Consider the following 16,650-nt stretch of genomic DNA (forward strand, 5'->3'; position numbering starts at 1 on the left):
AAGGAGCAGCTTTATGCGAAATTCTCCAAGTGTGACTTCTGGATTCGAGAGGTACACTTCCTTGGTCACATAGTCAACGAGCTGGGAATACATGTGGATCCCGCTAAAATAGACTCTATCAGAAACTGGGTAGCACCAAAGAATCCTTCGGAGGTGCGATAATTTCTTGGTCTCGCTAGATACTATTGAAGATTCATTGAGGGTTTTCAAAGATCGCTCACCTCTCACCGCTCTGACACAGAAAGGTGTCGTGTATTCCTGGGGGACGAAACAGGAAAACGCCTTCCAGCTTCTGAAGCAAAAACTCTGCAGTGCACCAATTCTGTCTTTACCTGAGGGTACCGAAGATTTCATGGTGTATTGTGACGCCTCTATTCATGGTCTCGGTTGTGGGTTGTGTGCTGATGCAACGCGAGAAAGTGATAGCTTACGCCTCTCGACAGTTGAAGGTCCATGAAAAGAACTACACGATTCACGACTTAGAGTTGGGGGCCATGGTTTTTGCACTTAAAATTTGGAGGCTTACTTGTACGGTACTAAATGCACTATTTATACCGACCACAAGAGCCTTCAGCATATCTTTGACCAGAAGGAGTTGAACATGCGACAGCATCGCTGGGTAGAACTCTTAAACGATTATGACTGTGCAATCAAATACCATCCAGGCAAAGCTAACGTTGTAGCTGACACCTTTAGTCGCAAGGAGACGAAACCCAAGCGTGTTCGAGCTTTACAGCTCACCATCCACTCTAATCTACCTGATCTGATTCGTTCTGCCCAGACTGAAGCTTTGAAAGATGAGAACCTTAACCGTGCAAGGTTTGGAGAAGAAACTTGTTGAAAGATCTGATGGTATTCGCTATTTCATGGAGCGAATATGGATCCCTTTGTTCGGAAACCTTAGAGAACTCGTGATGGGCGAAGCACACAAGTCTCGCTACTTTGTTCACCCAGGTTCTGATAAGATGTATCAGGATCTAAAAGTCTCGTATTGGTGGTCAAAAATGAAAGCCCACATAGCGATGTATGTGAGCAAGTGCTTGACCTATGCAAAATTCAAGATAGAGTACCAAAAACCCTCTAGTTTGCTTCAGCAACCAGAAATACCTATGTGGAAATGGGAACAAATCGCCATGGATTTTGTAACGGGGTTACCTAGAACGCAAAACGGGAACGATACCATTTGGGTGATCGTCGACCGTCTCACGAAATCAGCACACTTCCTCCCAATCAAGGAAACTGACAAGTTTTCACAGTTGGCTGCTATCTATCTGAAGGAGGTGGTTTCCAAGCACGGAGTGCCAACCTCCATTATCTCTGATCGTGATCCGCGTTTCATATCCAATTTGTGGCAAGCGATGCACAAATCATTTGGCTCACGTCTTGACATGAGCACTGCCTATCACCGTTAAACGGATGGTCAGAGTGAGCGAACCATCCAGACATTAGAAGACATGCTGCGAGCATGTGTTATCGATTTTGGTAAAGGTCGGGAGAGACACTTGCCCTTGGTGGAGTTTTCCTACAATAACAGTTACCATACCAGTATCCAGGCAGCTCCGTTCGAGGCTTTATACGGACGGAAATGTCGATCTCCTCTCTGTTGGGCTGAAGTGGGTGACAGCCAAATCACATGTCCAGAACTTGTGCTCGAAACCTCTAAGAAGATTGTACAGATCAGAAATCGTATGGCGGCAGCACGTGTGATGTGCACAAAATGCAGAATTACATCAATTGTGGCATAAAACTAACCCTTTTTTTAGTACTAATGTTGGAAAAGTGTGTTTTTGTCTTCCTTTTGTATTTTCAGGATTAAATGAGCTCAAATGAACAAAAGAAGCAAAAAGGCAGCTAAATCTAACATAAATACAAGAAAGGGAACAAACGTGGCATGCCCGACCCCACGACAGCATCTTTCCAAGCAAAACAAAGAAAACAGAAGGCTGAACACGCCCCGTCCTCAGTGAGCACGGGGGCGTGCCCAAGTGTCAGCAGAAAAGACAAAGTTGTAGAAGCTTCCATCGCCCACCACAGGGTCGTGCTCAGCGGACACGGGGTCGTGGTAAACTATAAGATTCGCAGAATCCAGGCAAATCTTGATAGTACAGATATGCTTCTGCACACGGGGTCGTGCTCAGCGGACACGGGGGCGTGGTTAACTAATGCAGACAAACTGCATTTAACGAAGAAAGAGAGAAGGATGGACACGGGGCCGTGCCCGAGCTTCTGTTCAGCCTATAAATAGGAGTGCTTGGATCACTTGCAACTTATCCCTTGGCACACCACCTCTCTCACACTTCACCCACCACCATCACAACACCATTATCCACCACCATCATCCATTGTCCATCATAGAGTGTGTGAGTCGTCTCGGGATCCAAGATTGATCGTAAGAGTTCTTGACAATCAAAGGCCATGTTTGCCTAAGTCACTTACATCAATTGGTGAAGACAAGTGTCTAGTGTAATACTTTTTATTTTTAATCTTTTCACACTTTTTACTTGGTTATGTATTAATGACTTTAATAACTAGTTTCTTATGTTGAAGGTGATTCTTCCTTATCGTTTGTCTGTGGTGTCTTGGCATTACTTTACTGTCTATATAAAATAAAAGATTTTCACCATTCATATCTCCACGGTCTATATGGAGGTATGTTGGCTACTTGGTCGGGGGTTAAGGGAACGGTTTGGTAAGAGTCTTGCCATTGTTCAGTGTATAGATCCTGCAAAGGACCTGGGTCAAATTTAGTAGGACCTCCTTCAATACCCACCGGTATTGGATGACGGGGGTCCAAACTCTTTGATCCCCTCATAAGTTAAACTACTATTAATATTTTAACCCGGCTACTTAGGACTATATCCCTGCTGACTCAGACTACTTACCCGAGGGTAACGTCACCTTCAAAAGAGGGGCCTACCACAATATGCATTAATAACTTAATTAATTATCTTTCAATAATCCGACCCTTTAGGATTATATCTTTGCTGACTCAAACTACTGGGTTGAGGGTAACGTCATCTTCAAAAGAGGGGCCTACTACAATAACTAAGATAATCTCTTAAAAAGTGAAAAAGTGCGGAAATAATCAAAGGTTACACTATACACGAGTCGGAGCTAAGTGATTCATCTTGTCTATCTGTTTTTACTTTTATTTTATTTTTCAGCATTTTAGTTAGTTTTTATTTTTCTAGTTTAAAACCTTTTTCTAAATTTTTGATTTGATTAGACGTTGAGGATAAACCGGTACAAAAAGCTCTTGTGTCCTTGGACGACCTCGGTATCTTGCCAACACTATACTACGCTCACGATGGGTGTGTCACACCCCCAAAATCCCACACGCGGAGTACCACCGCTTGGAGGCGTGACTGACCAGGATCAAGCCACCAATTATATCAAACATAGCATTTAATAATAATCAGAGACATAATTGGTGTTCAAAACCAAACACTGTTTAAGTAGCGGAAGCATTAAATGTAAAACCCAAAACATAAGTATCAATGTGTGAATGTAAAAGTGTTTAGTAATCATTCACGAGTTCTTGTCCACAACGACCCGCTTCTCCTCTGGTGCAAGCTCCCAAGTATACCTAAGGTCCTGCAAGGCATGCAGCAAATAATCAACAAACTAGTTGAGCGAGTTCACAGAAAGTAAGTTCATAACGTAATGCATACGAATGGCTAGTGGGGGCATCCCATGTTTGTCCTGGCTAATGAGGGCTTCTCATTAACGGTACTTACTAGACTAACTTCCGACCATGTGTTCTTCTTTACTGAGAACAGGAAAACGTACAGGGTCACGTAGGCTTTACGTGACGTGCCCTTCCCCGAGGACAGTGGTACGCGTGGGGGCTACGTAGGCTTTACGCAGCGTGGCCTTCCGACCTGGAAGCCAGTGAATGGTATTGGGTTACGTAGGCTTTACGTAACGTGTCCTTCCCGACCCGGGAGACATATGGCAAATATACTGGGTTACGTAGGCTTTACGTAACGTGTCCTGACTAACCTGAGGACGATGGTCTATAGTCTGGTATATGCGTAAGTACGAGTAATCATTCCACATTCATCATATCCAACCCAATTCCCAACCCGGGAATCCCATGCCTTGGCTGTGTGAACTCACCTTGGTTTGCTCGGCAGATACACAAAGAGTATAGATAAGCTAGGAAAAGGGTCAATCACGTCCTAGCATGGTTGTAATACAAGTCAGGTTCGGTGTTCAAGTAGTGCACGTAAACAATCAAAACAAGAACGTATGCACGTAAACAATCAAGAGCATACACTTGTGCGATTCATTATATGTTTCCCAAACAATACCCGGCCCAACAATAAACCCATTCAGTAAGCGGCCCAAAGATAACAATTTAGACATGAAGGTTTCGGCCCAATTAATCAACATGCAATGTCTTGTGCGATTGGCCTAGGCCCAACTATAAACGGCCCATTGTGTTGTGTGATTCAGCTAGCATAAGCAGCCCAAACATATGGTACGTAGTGGACTTGTGCGGTCCGATTCAGGTTGTGCGATCCGATCAGTTGGGCTGCCCGGCCCAAATATAACCTACGGCCCAATGTACACATAATAACGTTGTGCGATCCAGCTGCTTTTGTGCGATTCAGCTGGGTTGTGCGGTCCAAGGTAGTCCGGCCCAAGGCAGCTTGTACGATTAACGACTTGGGCTGTCCGGCCCATCATACAGCCTTGTGCGGCTGGTTCAGCTTGTGCGACTGACCCAGTTTGTGCGAGTGGACCACCTTGTGTGATTGGACTTCTTGTACACCAAGGAGTCTTGTGCGGTCGGTTAAGCAAGTTCCACCATTCAAGCGAATCAGTTACAATGAGTTTAACAGTTTCCTTTTTCAACAATCAATTAACATAATTTCAACAAATCATTAGCATGACATCGATCAAACATGATAATTGTAACACAAATTCATAAGAACCCTAATTAATTCCACCCGAACAATAATAACAATCATAACACTTAATCCGATTTCATGAACATACTCGCATGACCAAATATCAAAAACACCATTAAACATCAAACGATTAACAGAACTATTAACATGAATCCGTTTTACACATCACCCCATCACAGCCGATTACCATATATCCTTACTTCCAATTTTTGTGTTAAGATCATGAGGTATATTCACATATATTGACTAGCCTAGATCGATCAATAACCATCATGTAACATCATGTGAGTGCTTATCACATACAATCAAATAGTAAACAAGCAACATACACTAACCGGTTGGAAATCAAGAGAGAGGCGATGATCCTCCTTGTGCCGTCGGGTTCTAAGCAGCCGAGAGAGAGAGAGAGTGTAGCAACTAGGGTTGTGTGTGATAATGTGTTGTAACAAAATGAGAGAAGGGCCAAGTCCCCTAAGTGTTTTCACGGTTAAGAGAGGGGCCGGTTCTACCTTGGGCCGTCCTTGAGCCCAATCAAATGATATGGCCCAATGGCCTTGTGTGAATGATGTGAGCTTGTACGGTTCGATCGTTAAATACATACATACATTTAATATAACACAACACATTGCACATTTTCACAAAATTCATGCAACATTTATTAATTCAAAATATCGTATAGACACGTAACGTTACACAAAACGAGTCTAAAGTTCGAGTTGTCACATTATCCCCAACTAATTGAAAATTTCGTCCCGAAATTTGGTATGCACTCACTGAGGAAGCTAGGTAAACTGTACTGTTCACTGGTTTTCCTGGGGTGTCACATCCTCCCCCCGTTGATCTGGAATTTCGTCCCGAAATTCCGAAGTAGTAGCTTCAGCCTCAGTAGTGGTTGCCTTGTTCCCGAATAACTGGGGGTACTTTTCTGTCATCCTGTCTTCGCGTTCCCAGGTGTACTCTGGGCCACGTTTGGAGTTCCAACGAACTCGTACAAGAGGGATTCTCTTGTGTTTGAGGACCTTCACATCCCGGTCCGTGATTTCTACTGGTTCCTCAACGAACTGCAACCGCTCGTCGATAGTGAGTTCCTTAAAAGGAATGATGAGGTTTTCATCAGATAAGCACTTCTTTAAGTTCGATACATGAAAGACATTGTGAACTGCCCCGAGTTCAGCTGGTAATTTCAACTTGTAGGCTACTTTGCCAATCTTTTCTAAAATTTCGAATGGTCCGACGTATCGCGGATTCAGTTTGCCCCGTTTGCCAAAACGTACCACACCCTTCCAGGGTGAAACTTTCAATAAAACCCGGTCCCCGACCTCAAATTCCAATGGCTTTCTACGCTTATCCGCGTAGGCTTTCTGACGGTCGCGTGCTGCCGCCATGCGTTGTCGTATCTGTGCAATCTTTTCTGTGGCGTCCACAACAATCTCTGGACCCGTGATCTGACTATCTCCCACTTCTGCCCAGCAGAGTGGTGACCGGCATTTACGCCCGTACAATGCCTCGAATGGAGCGGCTTGGATGCTGGTATGATAACTATTATTGTAAGAAAACTCCACCAAAGGGAGATGTTTTTCCCAGCCGTTGCCGAAATCGATAACGCATGCCCGAAGCATGTCTTCGAGAGTTTGAATCGTACGCTCAGACTGCCCATCCGTCTGAGGGTGATAAGCCGTGCTCATGTCTAGTCGTGAGCCAAAAGATTTATGCATCGCTTGCCAAAGTTCTGACGTGAATCGTGCATCGCGATCCGAAATGATAGACGTGGGCACCCCGTGCCTCGAGACAACTTCTTTAAGATAGACGTCTGCGAGAGTGGAGAACTTGTCCGTTTCCTTAATCGGCAGGAAGTGTGCAGACTTGGTGAGTCGATCAACTATGACCCATATCGTATCGTTTCCACGCTGGGATCTGGGTAAACCCGTAACAAAATCCATGGAAATTTCTTCCCATTTCCATTGCGGTATCTTAGGCTGTTGAAGTAGGCCAGCTGGTTTCTGATATTCAACCTTGACTCTTGCACAAGTCAAGCATTTTCCAACATACGTAGCGATGTGGGCCTTCATACTAGGTCACCAATAGGTAGTACTGATATCGTGGTACATTTTATCCGACCCTGGATGTACCGAGTAGCGAGACTTGTGAGCTTCATCCATTACAAGTTCGCGTAAACCGCCGTAGAGTGGGACCCAAATCCGGCCCGTTACATAGTAGGCGCCGTCTGCCTTCTGTTCCATCTGTTGTCGTGAGCCGCGTAAGGCTTCAGCTTTGACGTTTTCGGGCTTCAGTGCTTCTGTCTGAGCAGCTCGTATCTGAGCAGGAAGACTAGACTGAATCGTAAGTTGTAGCGCTCGCACGCGCCGTGGTAGAGTGTCTTTCCGACTGAGGGCGTCAGCCACAACATTGGCTTTGCCTGGATGATACTTAATAGCACATTCGTAGTCGTTAAGTAGCTCGACCCATCTTCGTTGACGCATGTTCAAATCCTTCTGCTTAAGAATATGCTCGAGACTCCTGTGATCGGTGTAAATCGTGCACCTGGTACCGTACAGGTAGTGTCGCCATATCTTAAGCGCGAAAACAACAGCTCCCAGCTCTAAGTCGTGCGTCGTGTAGTTCCGTTCATGAACCTTTAGCTGACGAGAGGCGTAGGCAATAACTTTATCTCTCTGCATCAATACGCAACCCAGACCCTGTATGGATGCGTCACAATATACTACGAAGTCATCGGTGCCCTCTGGCAATGAAAGAATAGGTGCGCTGCAAAGCCTATCCTTCAGATACTGAAAAGCAGTTTCCTGCGTGTTGCCCCAACGGTAGGTGACACCCTTCTGTGTCAGTAGTGTAAGTGGCTGAGCAATCTTCGAAAAGTCTCTAATAAACCGTCTGTAGTAACCTGCCAGACCCAAGAATTGTCGTATTTCTGTCGGTGTACGCGGTGCAGGCCAGTTTCTGATCGAATCTACCTTGGATGGATCAACATGGATCCCATCTCTATTCACCACATGGCCTAAGAAGTGGACTTCACGAAGCCAGAAGTCGCATTTAGAAAGCTTAGCGTACAACTGTTCCTTCCGAAGGAGTTCCAAAATAAGGCGAAGATGCTGCTCGTGCTCCTCCTGACTCTTGGAGTAAATCAGGATGTCATCGATGAAGACAATAACGAACTTGTCGAGATAGGGTTTACACACCCGGTTCATAAGATCCATAAACACAGCAGGCGCGTTCGTTAACCCAAATGGCATGACGAGAAACTCGTAGTGGCCGTAACGAGTTCTGAAGGCTGTCTTTGAGACGTCCTCATCCCGGACTCTCAGCTGATGGTACCCCGACCTCAAATCTATCTTGGAATAGTAACTCGACCCCTGCAACTGGTCGAATAAGTCGTCGATGCGCGGAAGAGGATAACGGTTCTTCACCGTCACCTTGTTGAGTTCACGGTAGTCGATGCACATTCTAAACGTACCGTCTTTCTTTCTCACGAAAAGTACTGGAGCTCCCCAAGGCGAAGAGCTTGGACGTATGAAGCCCTTCTCCAAGAGCTCTTGCAGCTGCTTTGACAGTTCCTCCAATTCTGATGGGGCTAGACGATATGGTGCGCGAGCTATGGGTGCTGCTCCTGGAGCGAGCTCGATTTGAAATTCAACCTGACGATGAGGCGGTAAACCCGGTAAGTCTTCAGGAAACACCTGAGGAAAGTCACGTACAACTGGTATATCCTCCAGTCTCTTCTCCTTTGTAGACGCATCCGAAACAAGAGCCAAAATGGCTGTGTGACCCTTACGTAAGCATTTCTGAGCTTTCAAGAAAGAGATGATGCCCACTACTGCACCACTCTTGTCGCCTTGAACTTCGAGAGGTTCTTGACCCGAACGGGGAATGCGAATTACCTTCTCACTGCATAAGATTTCTGCCTGGTGTTGGGATAACCAGTCCATCCCAATCACGACGTCGAAGCTACCCAAGACTATGGGAATGAGGTCGATAGAGAAAGCTTGACCAGCTAGGATAAGATTACAACCCTGAACTACGTGCGTGGCTTCTAGACTTTTACCGTTAGCTAACTCTACTACATGCTTGGTGGGTAAAAGTGTTGGTGCACGTTTTAGCAGTTGACACATTTTCACAGACATATAGCTTGTATCCGCACCCGAATCAAATAAAACAGTAACGTATATATTGTCGAGGAGAAACTTACCCATAACAACGTTGGGATCGTTCACTGCGTCGCCTCGACCTAGCACAAAAGCACGACCACGAGCTTCATTGCCGTTGTTGTTGCCGTTGCCCTGGTTATTGTTGTTGCGATTCTGGTTCAACTGAGGGCAATTGCGTTTAAAGTGACCTTCAGCCCCACACTGGAAACATCCCCGGTTTCCACGCTGTGGCTGCTGTTGCTGCTGCTGGTTCTGTGGAGCTGGTTGCTGAGGTTGCTGATTCTGATTTGCAGGACAAGGGCTCCTACAGTCTTTAGCCTCGTGCCCCATTTTAAGACACCTCTGACAGCGACCCTTGTTACACGGGCCGTGGTGATGCCTGTTGCAGTTGTGGCACCTGGGTTGGCTACCCTGATATCTCCTCTGTCTGTGACCACTAGAGGATTGCTGACTGGGACTCTGATAGTGATCGATCTTCTGCTGCTGAGCTTGTGGCTGAACAGATGCTGAACCTTTGCTGGAATCCCCATCCCATTTTCTTTTACTGTCACCAGATGTAGCAGGAGTAACTGAGGTGGTGACGTTAGCAGTAGCATTAACACGCTTGGGCAGTTTATTCTGATCCACTGCCTGATCAGTGATACGGTGAGCGAGGCGCTGGATTTCCTGGATGTTTTCGAGGTTAGCCGACGTCACGTGGCTCTGAATTTCTGGCGCCAATCCCTTGAGATACAACTCAATGCGCTTGTAAGGAGGGTCCACCATAGTAGGACACAGAACGGCCAGCTCATTCGACCGTTTGGTATACGCCTCGATTTCCGATCCAACCATTTTCAAATTATAGAGCTCATCCTCCAACTTATGAATATCCTCACGTGTACAGTACTCACGCTTGATGAGTTCCTTGAAATCGTTCCAGGGGGTGGCGTTAGCAGCTGCCAACCCTAAGATCTGAACTTGGGCGTTCCACCAAGTCAGTGCTATCCCTTCCAAAGTGCCGGTGGCAAACTTGACCTTGCGAGCCTCAGGGCACTCGCACATTTCGAATACTGATTCTAGCTTCTCGAACCAGTGGAGGAGTCCAACCGCTCCTTCTGTGCCGCTGAACGAGTTTGGACGACAGTCCATGAAGTTCTTGAACGTGCAGACAGGCTGCTGCGCGTGTTGACCTATTGTGTACGAGTAGGGCAAAGTTTAAATACAAAAGCTAGTTTAGGAGTGTAGGATCTAAAGATCCTAGCGTAAGTTATAACTACAGGTTATCCTACCTGCTTGAGCAGCCGCAAATGCTGCTGTGACTTGGGCTTGAACGAGAGCCTCTAGCTGGGCTTGTGTCATGTTGATTCTTCCAGACATGATCTTCATAGTAACAAGTAGCATACGTAAGAATAGTTCGCGAGTAGGGCGATGACAGAAAAGCGTAGGCATATAGGTGTTCTCATGAAATCAAAGCATGTGTATCTAAGCGTAATGCGAGCAAAGTTCTAAGCAGTTCTAGCAAACAGGTAATAAACATAAACCTTATTACCTAGGGTGTCGAGTCTTGCACGTGGAGCGAAGCGTCGTTGTGGATCGTTGAGAGCACTGTTCTGGTTATAGTCCGGTTTTAATAAAAACGTTTTCCCATATTAAAACCAAGTTCTCTATAACCAATGGCTCTGATACCAATCTGTCACACCCCCAAAATCCCACACGCGGAGTACCACCGCTTGGAGGCGTGACTGACCAGGATCAAGCCACCAATTATATCAAACATAGCATTTAATAATAATCAGAGACATAATTGGTGTTCAAAACCAAACACTGTTTAAGTAGCGGAAGCATTAAATGTAAAACCCAAAACATAAGTATCAATGTGTGAATGTAAAAGTGTTTAGTAATCATTCACGAGTTCTTGTCCACAACGACCCGCTTCTCCTCTGGTGCAAGCTCCCAAGTATACCTAAGGTCCTGCAAGGCATGCAGCAAATAATCAACAAACTAGTTGAGCGAGTTCACAGAAAGTAAGTTCATAACGTAATGCATACGAATGGCTAGTGGGGGCATCCCATGTTTGTCCTGGCTAATGAGGGCTTCTCATTAACGGTACTTACTAGACTAACTTCCGACCATGTGTTCTTCTTTACTGAGAACAGGAAAACGTACAGGGTCACGTAGGCTTTACGTGACGTGCCCTTCCCCGAGGACAGTGGTACGCGTGGGGGCTACGTAGGCTTTACGCAGCGTGGCCTTCCGACCTGGAAGCCAGTGAATGGTATTGGGTTACGTAGGCTTTACGTAACGTGTCCTTCCCGACCCGGGAGACATATGGCAAATATACTGGGTTACGTAGGCTTTACGTAACGTGTCCTGACTAACCTGAGGACGATGGTCTATAGTCTGGTATATGCGTAAGTACGAGTAATCATTCCACATTCATCATATCCAACCCAATTCCCAACCCGGGAATCCCATGCCTTGGCTGTGTGAACTCACCTTGGTTTGCTCGGCAGATACACAAAGAGTATAGATAAGCTAGGAAAAGGGTCAATCACGTCCTAGCATGGTTGTAATACAAGTCAGGTTCGGTGTTCAAGTAGTGCACGTAAACAATCAAAACAAGAACGTATGCACGTAAACAATCAAGAGCATACACTTGTGCGATTCATTATATGTTTCCCAAACAATACCCGGCCCAACAATAAACCCATTCAGTAAGCGGCCCAAAGATAACAATTTAGACATGAAGGTTTCGGCCCAATTAATCAACATGCAATGTCTTGTGCGATTGGCCTAGGCCCAACTATAAACGGCCCATTGTGTTGTGTGATTCAGCTAGCATAAGCAGCCCAAACATATGGTACGTAGTGGACTTGTGCGGTCCGATTCAGGTTGTGCGATCCGATCAGTTGGGCTGCCCGGCCCAAATATAACCTACGGCCCAATGTACACATAATAACGTTGTGCGATCCAGCTGCTTTTGTGCGATTCAGCTGGGTTGTGCGGTCCAAGGTAGTCCGGCCCAAGGCAGCTTGTACGATTAACGACTTGGGCTGTCCGGCCCATCATACAGCCTTGTGCGGCTGGTTCAGCTTGTGCGACTGACCCAGTTTGTGCGAGTGGACCACCTTGTGTGATTGGACTTCTTGTACACCAAGGAGTCTTGTGCGGTCAGTTAAGCAAGTTCCACCATTCAAGCGAATCAGTTACAATGAGTTTAACAGTTTCCTTTTTCAACAATCAATTAACATAATTTCAACAAATCATTAGCATGACATCGATCAAACATGATAATTGTAACACAAATTCATAAGAACCCTAATTAATTCCACCCGAACAATAATAACAATCATAACACTTAATCCGATTTCATGAACATACTCGCATGACCAAATATCAAAAACACCATTAAACATCAAACGATTAACAGAACTATTAACATGAATCCGTTTTACACATCACCCCATCACAGCCGATTACCATATATCCTTACTTCCAATTTTTGTGTTAAGATCATGAGGTATATTCACATATATTGACTAGCCTAGATCGATCAATAACCATCATGTAACATCATGTGAGTGCTTATCACATACAATCAAATAGTAAACAAGCAACATACACTAACCGGTTGGAAATCAAGAGAGAGGCGATGATCCTCCTTGTGCCGTCGGGTTCTAAGCAGCCGAGAGAGAGAGAGAGTGTAGCAACTAGGGTTGTGTGTGATAATGTGTTGTAACAAAATGAGAGAAGGGCCAAGTCCCCTAAGTGTTTTCACGGTTAAGAGAGGGGCCGGTTCTACCTTGGGCCGTCCTTGAGCCCAATCAAATGATATGGCCCAATGGCCTTGTGTGAATGATGTGAGCTTGTACGGTTCGATCGTTAAATACATACATACATTTAATATAACACAACACATTGCACATTTTCACAAAATTCATGCAACATTTATTAATTCAAAATATCGTATAGACACGTAACGTTACACAAAACGAGTCTAAAGTTCGAGTTGTCACAGGGTGCACTTGCCCATATGTGTGTTCGGTGTTAGTAAAATATCGTGTTTTATAAATTTAAAACTTGACTAATGTGTAAAAAGGGCTTAAAATATACTTAATTCCATATACACACCAATCCCGCATCAGCGTGATCGCCAGAAAAGCTATGCTGATAAGCGTAGGAAACCTTTGGAGTTCGATGTTGGTGATCGTGTCATGTTGAAAGTCTCACCCTGGAAGGGTGTGGTACGCTTTGGAAAGCGCAGCAAACTCAATCCACTTTACGTAGGGCCATTCAAGATTCTGGAACGGATCGGTAAGGTGGCCTACAAACTTGAATTACCTGATGAGTTGGGTAATGTTCACGATGTCTTTCATGTTTCGCAACTAAAGAAGTGTTTGCCCGATGAAACACTGGTGGTACCATTCCAAGAGCTGGAAATCGACGATAAATTGCAGTTTGTCGAAGAACCCATCGAAATTATGGACTGGGAAGTTAAGGTTCGTAAACACAGTCGAATTCCAATCGTGAGAGTTCGTTGGAACTCAAGGCGTGGACCAGAGTTCACATGGGAATGCGAGGATCAGATGAAGCTCAAGTACCCCCAGCTATTCAAACCTGCTTAATCTAATCCTGAAGCAACTGGTGAATTTCGGGACGAAATTCCCTTTCAAGTTGGGGATGATGTGGCACCCAAGGAAAATCCACAGTCATCCTGGTCTATCATTTCACTCCTCTGTGATCGCTTATCAAATTTCGGGACGAAATTTCTTTCTAGTTGGGGATGATGTGACAACTCGTATTTTAGAACCTTCCGTCGTGTTTTGATGTAACTCATGTGTACACTATGTGAATGATTGATGTGATTGTTATGGTTGAATGGACGTATTTAATTGAATGGACGTATTTATTTGTATGCTTGAATGTGTGTACGTATTATGATAGTTAGTCATTAGTTTTGCAACCCGATCGCACAAGCCCTTTGATCGAGTGGACTGGTTTTCGGTCCATGTCTGTAACCCAAGCGAAGCCCAACTGATTTGAGCCCAACTCCTCCCTCTTGATTTCGCATAACACATTAAGGTAGATGTGTAACCCTTATATTTAGCAAAACACAAAATACCATCAAACCCTAATCCTCTCTTCTCCCTCACTTAAACCGACGGCAGCCCTCCCCTCTCTTCGAAGTGAAGGCCGGCGATCATCTCCTCCTCCTCTCTCAAAGCCTTGCATCACACATAACCCTTGGTTTATAGCTTGATCCGGTTAGTTCCCTTCTAGTATTGGTGTGTTTGATTGTTGATAATAAATGCAAGATGAATGCTATATGATCAATACCATGATAATCATTGTGAATCTAACATTGACTTACATAGAGTTAGGATTTGCATGAAATAATGATTCATGATGATAGTGTAATGTGTTCGTACATAGAGATGGCCATATGATTGTAGAGTAGATGGTTTTCATAATGTTCTTTGACTGTGTGCGATTAAACAATGATTGGTAACAAGAATTAGTTTATGATTGCAAGATTACTTGATAATGATTATGCGTTAGGTTAAATCGAATGATGTTTAGAATGATTATGGCAATTGATGGTTTATTTGATCTTGGGAAAGTTGAATAATCGAGTAGATGGGAGGGTGGTTATGGAAATTGCCATAAATCACGCTACCTCATAACTGACATTGTGCAAACAAGCACTCGCACAACCTGGGGTCAATCGCACAAGTCTTTGGGGTTGGCATGCACTTGGGCAGGGTGTTTGGACTGGATCGCACAAACACTGGTTGCACATCTTGGCCCAATCTCACAAGACATATGGGCCGAATGTGGTGTGGGTCGCACAACCCAATCGAGTCGCACAAGGTCATTTGGATTACACAAGTCTGTATCAGTCGCACAAGTCTAAATGGGCTTGCATGAATCGCACAAATAGGCCCAGTCGCACAAACCAGTGGGCTCGAGTCTTATCTGAGCCACACCGGCCCAATTCCTCAATCGCACAACTTGGCAATGGGCCTCCAATTTGACTGGACCGCACATTATTGAATACGTGAATTACCTGTTTTGTGTGTGGTTGTGTTGTATGATTTATCGATGAGTTGTGGATGGCCCAATAGTCTATTGTATATGTTATGTGGTTATCTTCTTGTGTGACTATGTGAACAATTTGGATTCAAACTGATTATGTGTACATGAACATCATAGGCTTTGATTGATTAAGTGTGAACAGGTAACTAGTAATACCGAGCACACCAAGGTGAGTTCACTATCCTCTTTACAAGCATGCATCCGGTTGGGATAATCAAACAGGCAAAACAAACAAACAGATTTTCACAAACCCATATCCTCGTAGGGGATATGAGGCGATTTTCAGTAAATGTTGATGTTGGATAATACACTCACTTTCTATCACTTAAGTCTCATCATGCTACCGAACTAGTTGCTTGTAGCGCAACAGGGTTATTAGTTGATAGCGCTATTAGGTTTGGCACCCTCACGACGTACCTTGATAGGACGGGCGTGAACTAATAACTTTAAAATCATGACCAATGTTTGATAGAGCATTGGAGAAGGGCAAAAAGGAGCCGTCTGCGGTATCGAGTTATTATCAACATAACATAACATAAATCAATACTTGGTAACAAATGGTTAAACAATCTGTGAACTCGACAGCTTTCGCTGATACACTTTTTTGCATGCTTGCAGGCCCTTAGGTACACATACATCGAACTTGCTGTCTGGGAAGCTGGAGTGGTCATGGGTCATGGCAGCTGGAATGCTCCTTGAAGTTTTATTGTTTTAAACATTCCGTTAAACTTATTGAACAAATTATTATGCTTCCGCTAAACATGTTTGATTTTCTAAACTAAGGTTTGAATTATAATACTTCGTTAATGGAAAGTTTTACTTTTACTTATGGTTCAATGTGATTAGTGGCTAGATCCTGGGACGTCACACGTCTCGCGGGGGTCTCCGCTTGTGGGATTTTTTGGAGTGTGACAGTAATGATGTTGTTCGTATGAAACCTATGGTCTGAGATGAGCAAACGATACTTGGTAACGGTAGCGAATTTCCCGAACCGAAAGATCTTAAGTACCAATTCAGTACGACTTTTGCAGTTCCTGGTACCGGTTCGCTACCGTTTTTACCTTTATATATTGGTACCGTAACTGATATTTTCGGTATCGGTACCGATTCGGTATTGGTTGGCACCGAGCTCATCCTTACCCTTGAAACTAAAAAAATAAATCATTAAAAGTTGAAGAAAATCAACAAACAAAGGTTGCACGATACCGTTGTTGTTCGTACGGTACCCGTGATCAGAGATGAGCAAATAGTATTGGGTAGCAGTACCGAATTTCCCGAACTAAAAGATTTTCAAAATCAATTCGATACCGAATTTTGGCGTTTTCTGTATCAGGTTGGTGTCGATTTTTACCTTCATGTACCGATAACCGTACAGGTATTTTCGATACCAGTACCGGTTGACACAAGCTTATCCAACTTAAAAAGTAAAGAAGATAATAAAAGTATTAAAAAACTATAAATATTATTATAATATTTAAATCACTATTTATTGGCATCTA

The sequence above is a fragment of the Helianthus annuus genome, chromosome 15 (assembly GCF_002127325.2).
Source record: "Helianthus annuus cultivar XRQ/B chromosome 15, HanXRQr2.0-SUNRISE, whole genome shotgun sequence".
In the NCBI taxonomy this organism is placed as follows: domain Eukaryota; kingdom Viridiplantae; phylum Streptophyta; class Magnoliopsida; order Asterales; family Asteraceae; genus Helianthus; species Helianthus annuus.